The following is a 12,468-nucleotide window of genomic DNA, read 5'->3' as shown; positions in this document are numbered from 1 at the left end:
CGGTATCACACACACTGCGCTCTGCTCCATCACACACACAGGCCGGTATCGCACACACTGCGCTCTGCACCATCATACACACAGGCCGGTATCGCACACACTGCGGTCTGCACCATCATACACACAGGCCGGTATCACACACACTGCGCTCTGCACCATCATACACACAGGCCGGTATCACACACACTGCACTCTGCTCCATCATACACACAGACCGGTATCACGCACACTGCGCTCTGCTCCATCACACACACAGTCCGGTATCGCACACACTGCGCTCTGCACCATCATACACACAGGCCGGTATCACGCACACTGCGCTCTGCACCATCACACACACAGACCGGTATCACACACACTGCGCTCTGCTCCATCATACACACAGGCCGGTATCACAGTCACACACTGCGCTCTGCTCCATCCTGACAGTGACACTCTGACAGCAGGCGGGGGCGTGGCAGTGCCACCTGGAGCGGCTAATGGACGTTCTTTTTGACCAATGACTGCAGAGGTACAGCATCCAATCGGCGCCGACTTTGTGGAGCTGGTGTGTGACAGACCAGGAAGGGGGCGGGACTTCCGTTGTCAAGGCAAATGTCCGGAGCTGCTGTTCGTGTGCGGGGTAGTGAGCAGGAGGTGGGAGCCCGGGCTGCTCGTACGGCTGCTGTGCAGGTACCGGGGGCTGCCGGGTGGGTGATGGGGGGATCGGGGGTGCAGGGCGGTGACGGGAGGGGATGATGGAAACAGCAGCTGCACGGTAGGAGGATGGGGGATGACAGCACTGGGCACTGGGGACCAGACACTAAGGATACAGGGAGCAGCCGCTCGACATTGGTGCATGTCACGACTGCTAATCACCTGTCATGACATCCAGAGGCTCCTGACATCTCCCTGCTGCTCACTGGTGACCAATGTAGCTGCACCCTACATATATAGGCAGTGGTGACCCCAATGCAGGCGGGCAGAGATTCCTCCTCCCTCGTGCAGGCGGGCAATGGTGACCCCAGCGCAGGCGGGCAGAGATCCCCCCCCCCCCGTGCAGGCGGGCAATGGTGACCCCAATGCAGGCGGGCAGTGATTCCCTCCCCGTGCAGGCGGGCAATGGTGACCCTAATGCAGGCGGGCAGAGATTCCCCCCCGTGCAGTCGGGCAATGGTGACCCCAATGCAGGCGGGCAGAGATCACCCCTCGCAGGCGGGCAATGGTGACCCCAGCGCAGGCGGGCAGAGATCACCCCTCGCAGGCGGGCAATGGTGACCCCAGCGCAGGTGGGCAGAGATCACCCCTGCCCAGGCGGGCAGAGATCACCTCTCACAGGCGGGCAATGGTGACCCCAGCGCAGGCGGGCAGAGATCACCCCTCGCAGGCGGGCAATGGTGACCCCAGCGCAGGTGGGCAGAGATCACCCCTGCCCAGGCGGGCAGAGATCACCTCTCACAGGCGGGCAATGGTGACCCTAGCGCAGGCGGGCAGAGATCACCCCTCGCAGGCGGGCAGAGATCACCCCTCGCAGGCGGGCAGAGATCACCCCTCGCAGGCGGGCAATGGTTGACCCCCTGCCCAGTCAGGCAGTGGTGACCTCAACAATCTGGGAGAAATGATCATGTCATTGCTTGTCATCTTAATTTTTTTTTTTTATTTTTTTATCGTTTTCTTTTGGGCCAAACTAATCACAAATAATTTTTGGTGATGTGCTAAGATATATTTTATCTTTGCAGCATAACTGAGCAGTTTGTGACACGCTGACAAGTGATGTAGTCTGAAGCTTCTGGATAACGGAATCCACCATAAATCCAAGCAAAACCAGATAGTTAAAAGGGGGCTGTCTGCTTATCTTATTAAATGGGTAATTGCTACATTTTTGTAGAAGCAAGAAACTGTACAACTTACATCTTGTTAAAAATCCTCTCCTTTCTCATGGACAGGGGGATTGCCACCTCTGCAGTCTATCAGCAGTGGTCAGTCTCATAGGCAAAGTGTGCCGTGCTTACAAGCTCTCTACAATAGAACTTATACTTGCTGCTCTGTTGCTGTCCGGATCCCTGCACCCAACCGGCCTCAGGGCTCCCACGCTTCTCCAACGCTGCAGTGACAGATGGCACACATCACTAGTCCCAAATGTCAATCTTCAGGATAGCACCGCCCCTTTCAGGATGTCGGGAGGCTGGGTATAGGTGCACTCCTAACAAAGAGATGAGACAATCCCTTTAACTTAAAGGGAACCTGTCACCTGAATTTGGCGGGACCAGTTTTGGGTCATATAGGCGGGGTTTTCGGGTGTTTGATTCACTATTGCCTTGCGCTGGCGTGTACTCCGGAGGACAGAGAATGAACTTCAATCCAATATTGCGGCCAGCATGCAGCCAGCGGATAAGGAAAGGGTGAATCAAACACCCGAAAACCCCGCCCATATGACCCAAAACTGGTCCTGCCAAATTCAGGTGACAGGTTCCCTTTAAAAAGTGAATCTGTCAGCAGGATTTTACTCTCCAACCTATTTATATGTGAATCTGGCTCCTGCAAAAACAAGTCTGTCCTCACCTTTTAGCTAGGTGGTCCTTCTTTCTCTTATTGAGAAATCAGCATTTGAATCAGTATGCAAATGAAGCTGAAGTGCTTTCAGGTCGAGGAAGCACTTCCCATACCTCTCGCTGCGGCTCTATTCCCCGCCTGTGCTGCCTCCTGCTACTTGTCTGACATCACACAGAAAAAGGAGAGGTCAATCAGGAGGATGCAGGGCTGGGCAGGGAATTGAGCCGCAATGACAGAGGCTTTGGAAGTGCTTTCACGCCCTGAAAGCACTTCAGCTTAATTTGCATATTGATTCAAATGCTGATTTCCCGCTAGCTAAGGATGTATTGCTAATAGGTGGAGAATTTAGGGTATAGTGTATATATGGTAGGTACACGATTTGGTATATTTACAGCCCTGTCCTAAACCGTGTTCACACGTAGCATAAACGCTGCCTTTTTTGCTGCTTTTTTTCCCGCTATATAGGCTTCTGAAAGAAACATGTAAAATAAAATCAAAGCTTTTCTGATCTTCAGTGAAAAAGGATCAAGTAAAGGGGGGATGCAGGAGACCCCGTGACAGTCGCAGAAGATTGTTAGTGCATGGTTTGGTGCTGGCACCTGCACTTCTGCTACGTGTGAACATGGCCCTATGTTTCCAGCCACTAGATCCTGCGCTGAATATTTCATTGAGTCTTTTTTTTTTTCCAATTGTATGAAAGCTGATATTTCTGCCACTCCGTCCCTCAGGGCGCGTTCACACGTAGCGGCTCTCTGCAGATTTCACATCCAGATGCACTGGGGATTTTCCGCTCAGAATATTACAGTACTGGGAAATGGGATGAGGTTTTACCAAATCTCGTTTACACCATGCATAAAATAATGTGGCCAAAGGTGCGTCATCACCGATTACAGAACATCAATGTATACTGTGTAATTTTTCTCAAAGAGCAAATTGTTCCGCGTTTTTTTTTTTTTTGGGGGGGGGGGGGGCTCAAGAGACCTTCGGTTGGTCTGTAAAGGACGATCTGCCTCGGATCATGATATTGGGACATCTAAATTCAGCTTAATTCTGAATAAGCCACGTTCACATACGGAGCCAATGGTTTCTTTTTTTGCTGCGCTGTGGTTACCACACCTCTGATGCTGTTAGACTCTAGAACACATCGCAGTCACATTGCTTTTTTTTTATTTTTTTATTTTTTAGCTCTAGGTTATGCCGCCATTTTGTCCAGAGTTGCATCAAAATTCTGTGGTTGAAATTTAGTATGACTCCATCATCTGAGTGTAGAATACCTCACTAGTGACCATGTAGGTCGGCATCCAGATTTGTGACAGATGCCTGAACAGAATATTGGAGTCATAACTCTACAGAAGAAGAGAACTGATGGACATTGGAGAGTGTTTAATTTTAGGTGAAATAATGGTTGGTTCTCTGCAGCCTTCCTCCCAATGGAGGATCTGAGTGCTAGCCTATATCTACGACTCCTCACTGCATGTAGATAATGCATGGGGCTTCTAAGTCAGCACCGACATTTAAAAAAAAAAAAAAAAATATATATATATATATATATATTTCAGATTTGAAATGCCATTTAAGTCTAATTGTTGCATATTTAGTCATTACTGGATTAATTAAAGGGAATATGTCACTAACTTTTTGCTACCTCATCTCAGAGCAGCATAATGCAGGCAAAGTGACCCTGAATCCAACGATGAATTACTTAGATTACTGGGTGCAGACATTCTGACACAGAGGTCCTAGATGTAGCAATGCAGCAGAGCTGATAAAGCTAACCCCGCCCACACCAGGCCCTGTATGTACATTGTCTATAATCACTGAGCTGCTTATCACAGGAGGGGGCGGAGTCAGACTAATATGCACGTGCAGTAGTCCAGCAATGATGATCACCATGTGATACAGCCTGATAAGTGACACAACAGTGAAATCTGTGTTTTACCCCCTTCTTCATGCTGTCCTCAGGTTATACAGCAAAAACCTGCTGACAGATTCCCTTTTAAGTGGGATAAATAATGTATTCTGTGCATTGTCAGGAGTTCTGGACAGAATGCGAGTAATGTTTGGGCCCTTTTCACACTGGAATTAAAATACCATCCAACTAATTGCTGCCTGATTATGTGTAGACGGGCACATAACTTGTCGCACGCTTCTTCTTGGAAGTACGAGGCAGAGAACGGAATCCTAACCAGTGTGCAAAATGCATTGTCCGTCCGTGACTGGGATGAAGCGGAGCCAGGTTACAATGTCGCCCCTTCAGCACTCCCTGGCGGGCTTTTCACACTATCTTTGAGGACGTTGTCACTATGCGCACGTGATTGCTGTACTTATAAGACTATAGCAAAGGATTGAAAAGCCAAATGACAGCGTTTTTGGTATTATTGTTTTTTAGTTTTTAAGTGAAGACTACTTAAACGCTTTTCAATGTATGCCTAAATTGTCAGTGTTTTTTTTTTCTATGTAATCTGAGAACCGCATAATGTAGGGGCAGAAATCCTGATTCCAGTGCTGTCACATACTGGTCTTTATGGTGTGATTATTTTACAATCGCTGCTTTCCATGTTGCAGATCTCCTTCTCTGAACGAGGAGCTCTGTATAACCCCGCCCACACCACTGATTGCCAGCTTCCTGTGTACACTGTGCATAGGCAGAAAGCTGCCAATCAGGGGTGGGGGCGGGGTTATACAGAGCAGATGACCAGGAGACATGTGACCACTAGTCCTGTAGAGCTAATCTGCTGATTAAAACAGATTTTACTGAAACAGCAGAACACAGCACATTAAGTGACACATCGCTAGAATCTGTTCTCAGCCCCTGCATAATCCTGCTCTAAGACTACATAGGAAACAACTACTGACAGATTCTCTTTAAGGCAGATTTTTGGTGCCAATTCTCAACCAACTTTTTTTTCCGCATACAACTAAAAAAAAATCAGCAAAATGCTTGGTGTTAGGTATTTGTAGCAAATGTAACGTGCATTCAGGACAGGCTGGACTCTTCAGATTTCTTCCTGAGTTTTTTTTTTTTTTTCTTGCCCTCTGCTGTTTTGTGAGCTTTGCAAGTTCTGAAAAATGTATTCTGCTGTAAAAAAAAGCAATAAATGTAAACATTAAAGGAGTTCTCCAGGTTTGGCCCGAAAGTCTGCAGTCACATTTCGACTAGACTTGATCAAGCTCTCTTGATTTGCTTGTATTGAACGAGGCTGAGCATGTCTAGTTGGAATGTGGCTGTGAGTGGGCATATCGCATGACCCCCGCTGCCGGCACCGAGAATCCTGACTGCACACGCTTTGCATGATGTGAGGACTCGCAAGCTTTCATGTCAACCTTGGGGACCATGGTGCCCGGCTGATGTAACCTGCGTCCTGACAGTGCCGATTCTGGAGGAAACGAGCAGCAGCGGTAATATGTGCTGGTCGCTGTATGAAGGCGACGTAATCCCGGTCCTCCTCTATTCTGGGTATTATTCTTAGATTTCTAATCAAACCCTTCCACGTGTTTTGGGTGGGACCTGATCTCGATGAGAGCAGTAAAGCGTTGTTTTCTCTCTCGCCCGTCCGGCACGACCCACGCTGCCGTGCCCTGCTATTTTCACTCTTCTGAGAGAGTTCATTGAAAGTTCTCTCCTCGCCTGCCAGAGTTACTTAGAAACTGTTCCTTCCCAGCGACGCAGTGTTTCCATGGGTGGCAGCGGCTTGTGCTGCGACGGACGGGACTGTGAAAGTGGCAGCTGTAAGGACCCTTATTACAGCAGTGGTTTAGGCCCACACACAGGCCTGGACTGGCCCACAGGGGTACAGGAGAATCCTCTGGTGGGCCGCTGTGTAGGCTTGCTTTATAATTTGCAGAAAAAAATTATAATAATTTATTAAACAAGCTAGACAAATGAATATTACACAGAAGCAAAAGTAAACTTGTGTATTAGGCTGCCGTCACACATGCGAGTTTTACGGACGTAAGAGCGCAGAAACTACGTGCGTAAAACTCGCATAACATACGGCACAATGCTTCTCAATGGGTCTCGTCCTATCAGCCGTATATTACGGATCCGTAATATACGGCGTTCTACGGCCGTACAAAATCGCAGCATGCTGCGTTTGTCAGCGTATGGCGCAAATAATACGCCAATGAAAGTCTATGGGGGCGAGAAAAATACGGATTCCACACGGACCAGCAGTGTGACTTGCGAGAAATACGCAGCGGTGTTATTGAAAAGCCGGTAATTCAATTGCCGGCTTTTCATTTCTGCTGCCTAAACCCGACAGGATATGAGACACGGTTTACATACAGTAAACCATCTCATATCCCCTTTTTTTTTTGCATATTCCACACTACTAATGTTAGTAGTGTGTGTATGCAAAATTTGGGTGCTGTAGCTGCTAAAATAAAGGGTTAAATGGCGGAAAAAATTGGCGTGGGCTCCCGCGTAATTTTCTCCGCCAGAGTGGTAAAGCCAGTGACTGACGGCAGATATTAATAGCCAGGAGAGGGTCCATGGTTATTGGCCCCCCCCGTGGCTAAAAACATCTGCCCACAGCCACCCCAGAAAAGGCACATCTGGAAGATGCGCCTATTCTGGCACTTGGCCACTCTCTTCCCACTCCCGTGTAGCGGTGGGATATGGGGTAATGAAGGGTTAATGCCACCTTGCTATTGTAAGGTGACATTAAGCCAGATTAATAATGGAGAGGCGTCAATTATGACACCTATCCATTATTAATCCAATTGTTTGAAAGGGTTAAAAAAACACACACATGATTTAAAAGTATTTTAATGAAATAAACACAGCGGTTGTTTTAATATTTTATTGCTCTCTCAATCCATTTGCAGACCCTCGCTTGGCAAAACAATAAAGCCACAATATACATACCTTCTGCTGACCCGTCACGTCCCACGAGGTAATCCATCTGAAGGGGTTAAAATAATTTACAAGCAGGAGCCCTGCAAATGCAGCTGTGCTCGTGCTTGTAATTCCCCGGCGAATGAAGGAAATGTAGGTCATTGACCTACATTTCCTTCAGTCGCGGTGATGCGCCCCTGCTGGATGTTCTCATGAAGTGCAGCCTGGGAACTTTTTCCCACGCTACAGGTCATATGAGGACATCCACCAGGGGGCGCATCACCGCGACTGAAGGAAATGTAGGTCAATGACCTACATTTCCTTCATTCGCCGGGGAATTACAAGCACGAGCACAGCTGCATTTGCAGGGCTCCTGCTTGTAAATTATTTTAACCCCTTCAGATGGATTACCTCGTGGGACGTGACGGGTCAGCAGAAGGTATGTATATTGTGGGTTTATTGTTTTGCCAAGCGAGGGTCTGCAAATGGATTGAGAGAGCAATAAAATATTAAAACAACCGCTGTGTCTTTATTTCATTAAAATACTTTTTAATCGTGTGTGTGTGTGTGTGTTTTTTAACCCTTTCAAACAATTGGATTAATAATGGATAGGTGTCATAATTGACGCCTCTCCATTATTAATCTGGCTTAATGTCACCTTACAATAGCAAGGTGGCATTAACCCTTCATTACCCCATATCCCACCGCTACACGGGAGTGGGAAGAGAGTGGCCAAGTGCCAGAATAGGCGCATCTTCCAGATGTGCCTTTTCTGGGGTGGCTGGGGGCAGATGTTTTTAGCCACGGGGGGGCCAATAACCATGGACCCTCTCCTGGCTATTAATATCTGCCGTCAGTCACTGGCTTTACCACTCTGGCGGAGAAAATTGCGCTGGAGTCCACGCCAATTTTTTCCGCCATTTAACCCTTTATTTTAGCAGCTACAGCGCCCAAATTTTGCATACACACACTACTAACATTAGTAGTGTGGAATATGCAAAAAAAAATGGGGATATGAGATGGTTTACTGTATGTAAACCATGTCTCATATCCTGTCGGGTTTGGGAAGGAGAAATGAAAAGCCGGCAATTGAATTACCGGCTTTTCACAGATATCGCGCTGTAGTAAATATAAATACAGACTATATATATATATATATATATATATATATATATATATATATATATATATATATATATATATATGTGTCTCAATGACATATATATACTGTATATATGTTTTCCCGAACATCCATTAGATGTCGGTTTTGCAAGCCTGCGAGAAAATATCGCAGTACGGATGCCATACGGATTACATATGGAGGATGCCATGCGCAAAATACGCTGACACACCCTGCCTACGGATCACTATTTTGGGAACATTTCTCCGTATTACGGCCGTATTGTCTTACGCCGAGTGTGACGCCGGCCTTAGGGTCTTGTTGTTTTTTTGCTTGGAACTGATAGTGGGCCCCAAGAATCAATGTTACTGGTGGGGTGTTGCCAACCCAGTCCGACACTGCCCACACCCTCCCCTCGTCATCAGGACAAGTTCTGGCTCCATTCTCTAGTCATTGATCTTGGAAGAGTGTATGCCAGGTAATATTACCTGCTCCCTTTTTTACCTCAGCCCAACTTGACTTTTTCAGTCACCAATTTCACTTTTCGAAAAATGGCCAATTCCACCACCTCCCCCCCCCCCCCGGTGAGGTTTTCATTGTGCTTGACGAGCATCGCTATGGCCCCACGGTTGTCCGTCTCCGCCCGACATCTAGGCCAGCCCAGGGTGGATGGACCGCCCTAGTACTGTAGGGCCACCGTCGCCTGTGCTGCAGATTGGGCCTACGTGTGAGGCCTCATTCGGTCGTCTGCTCTCACATACGGGTTTTACATGGATTGAAGTTGCGCTTGTTATAATCTGGGCGACAGTCCACAAATCTGTGTTTCTTTGAGGACCGAACTTCTGGAAAAAATGGAGACATGACTATTTTTGATCCAAATCACTGGTCAAACTCGCCGACTCAAATAAATAGATCAAGTGAAAAATATAGACAGATGCAGATGTCGTCCGCTGCTGTCTGTTTCTGTCCAGACCCGACCATACATATTAGTGCCTCAGGCTCCTGGCGGCTTTATTTTATTTCTTTTACTTGCCTGTATAGCAGAAATTGGCATCACTGTCCCCATTGGGGCTCACAATCCAGATTCCCTAGCAGTATGTCTTCGGAGTGTGCGGGGAAACTGGAGGAAATCCACTAAAACACAGGGAGAAGATACAAACTCCTGGCAGATGTTGTCCTTGGTGGGCTTTGAACCTTGCTCCCCAGCGCTGCCATGCTACAGTGCTAACCACTGAGCCACCGTGCTTCCCAAATTTCTCTGAATATTACTGTGTCAGGGAGGCAACCTAGAAGCCTGTACCGCGGCGTCTGCTGATCCATGAAATTCTTGAAAGCTGCTTTGTGCTTTGGCCCCATACACATTTGTTTTGGGAGCTGCGACGTGATCAGCATAAAGTTTAATCATTTGGAGGAGCATAAAAAAAAATCCTGTTCCTCCAGATGGATGACTCTAAGGCTGCCGTCACACTAGCAGTATTTGGTCAGTATTTTACATCAGTATGTGTAAGCCAAAACCAGGAGTGGAACAAATAGAGGAAAAGTATAATAGAAACATATGCACCACTTCTGTATTTATCACCCACTCCTGGTTTTGGCTGAGAAATACTGATGTAAAATACTGACCAAATACTGCTAGTGTGACGGCAGCCTAACTATTAAAGGGAACCTGAGACGTTGTACATGCAGAGCTACCTGCGGGCGGGGAGTCTTAAAGCTGATGGAACTGACTGATCTGTAGGTTTGTGGAGAAAGCTTCTGCTGGAGGCTCCAGGTACACATCCCACATCCTTGTCATCCGAGGTGCATTCGTTTTTTGACTGTTCCCGTTTTTGTCACTGACGCAGATAGTGTTTCATCCATTGACTCTTAGCGGTGGATCCGTTAAACAGATGGAGCTCCGATGTAGAAGGAAGGGTTCAGACAAGCAGAATAAAAATCGTCTGACTTTCATCGGTTTTGTCACCATGTGTACGTTTTTACATCCATGTGACATTGGTATTTATACGTCCATGGGATAAAATGTTAAAAATTGCAATATATCCATAAAAATCAGATGCTATAGGGATGGTCTGATTTTTTTTATTTGCTCATCCATAGGCTTGCATAGACTATTCTCATCCGAAATACAAAAGAGAATAGTTCATGCTGCACCCATACAAAAAAAAATTGTTATCTTTAATTTTATTTATTGTGATCACTCCTTATTCTGGACTTAGGAGTCCAGTGGGTGGTCCTGACCAGTAATGCAGTCTTCCCTGTGTGCACACTCACTAGGTAGGACCGCCCACTGGACTCCTAAGGAGACTTTGAAATCTAAAAGGTCCAATAATTGTTTATGGAAGCCGACAGCCTAGATGTGACCTAATACACCCACCAAAGTGAGGAGAATGCACCCTACGTTAATGGCTTACCATGTACCGGCTTTTATTGTAAATTTATCTAATGGACAACCCCTTATAATATAACTTGATATGTTGCTTCAGACATTTCTTTCTTTTTAATTTTAGGACAATTGCTCCATCTATCAGACATTATAAAACCCTAATGGGCCAGGAGGACCGCTCTGCTTAAAACCGGTGAGTGGCTCATTCCCTAGTGGGAATATAACATGGTATCGGATATGTCATACAGAAGATGGTATTAGTGGGGTCCATCCACGGAGACCTCCGGCAATAGCACTGAATCCTCATAATTGCATTGAAAAATAAAAATAGTTTTTTGTCTAATTTATAACTGTGACATATAAAAGCCTTGGAACCAAAAAAGGCTATGTGCACACGTTGCAGATTTCCTACGGATTCGCAGCGTTTTTTTACCGCGCAGAAACGCTGCAGAGCCGCATGTGATTTACAGTACAATGTAAAGCAATGGAAAAAAAATACTGTGCTAACAATTCCGCGCGGAAACAAAGAAGGAGCATGTCACTACTTTTGTGCGGATCTGCAGCTTTTTTGTACCCATTCCATTATAGAAATCCGCAGGGGTAAAAACGCAAAAAATCCGCATCAAATCCGCACCTGCGTTTTCTGCCAATTGATGCAGAATCCGCACCAGAAATTCCAGAGGCTAATCCGTAACGTGAGCACATAGCCTTAATGCTGTGGCTTCCAAGATGCATTTATCTATTATGTGTTTTTTTTCTGTTCAGTGATGTGGGCACTACTGTTTTTCAGTTTAGCATTGCTTGGGTTCTTATGGCCGGACCCCCAAACACTGATGGCTGATTCATACAATATGCTGTGAATATCTCTAGTGGAAACAGGCAGAACCATAGTAGATGCAGGGGCTGCCTTTTCATCTGGGCCCTGTAGCCGAGAGGGACCGTATGGTGTATAGGAGAAGACCAGTCCTGTTAAGGACCCTCATAGCTTGGTGCTGGGACCCTATCAGAGATTTTGCATTAGGGCTCATGAACTTCGGGCTCATGAACTTCATCTTATGCCAGTGGTGAGAAGCCACGTTTAATATTAAGCTATATTTACTTGGTTTTAGAAAAGAGGATCATCCTTTTTTTTTTTTTCTACTCTAAATAGCGCTTTTCTTGTGAGTGCATATGTCTGGTATTGCAGTTTAACAGTCCAGACTTAACGTAATAGCTGTCTACAAATATGTGAAGGGCTGTCACAGTGTAGGGGGATCATCATTATTCTCATTTGCACATAGAAACACGAGAAGCAATGGGATGAAACTAAAAGGGAGAAGATACAGCTTAGATATTAGAAAAATCTTTTTGACAGTGAGGGAGATCAATGAGTGGAACCAGTGGCGGCCAGGAGAGGTGGTGAGTCCATTCACACACAGATCTAATGACAAAAAATATTTATGCGATCGGTTCTTTCATATGTAAATGATCTTTTAAGATCTATAGGTCAGACATAGATCTCCCTGAGAATCTGCACCAGATATTATTTTAAATTAAAGGGGAGATCCCAGTGTGAGAAGTGTAGATCAGGAGAGCAGACAGTCAGTCGTTACATGT

General features: G+C 46.3%; 1 protein-coding gene across 2 annotated transcripts in view; it reads left to right on the top strand.

Annotated features, from left to right (window-relative positions):
• Positions 1-505: 505 nt before the first annotated feature.
• Positions 506-12,468, top strand: part of WDR37 (WD repeat domain 37) — a 160,088-nt gene continuing 148,125 nt past the window's right edge. Inside the window, exons 1-2 of one of the 2 annotated variants that reach the window (XM_077268540.1) lie at positions 506-672; positions 10,997-11,065. The gene's annotated coding sequence lies outside the window, so the exon portion shown is untranslated. The remainder of the gene's footprint in view (positions 673-10,996; positions 11,066-12,468) is intronic. The other variant, XM_077268541.1, reaches the window with a different exon arrangement.

This window comes from Ranitomeya variabilis, chromosome 6, assembly GCF_051348905.1.
Source record: "Ranitomeya variabilis isolate aRanVar5 chromosome 6, aRanVar5.hap1, whole genome shotgun sequence".
NCBI classification, from domain to species: Eukaryota; Metazoa; Chordata; class Amphibia; order Anura; family Dendrobatidae; genus Ranitomeya; species Ranitomeya variabilis.
This window is presented reverse-complemented; position numbering and strand designations above follow the sequence as displayed.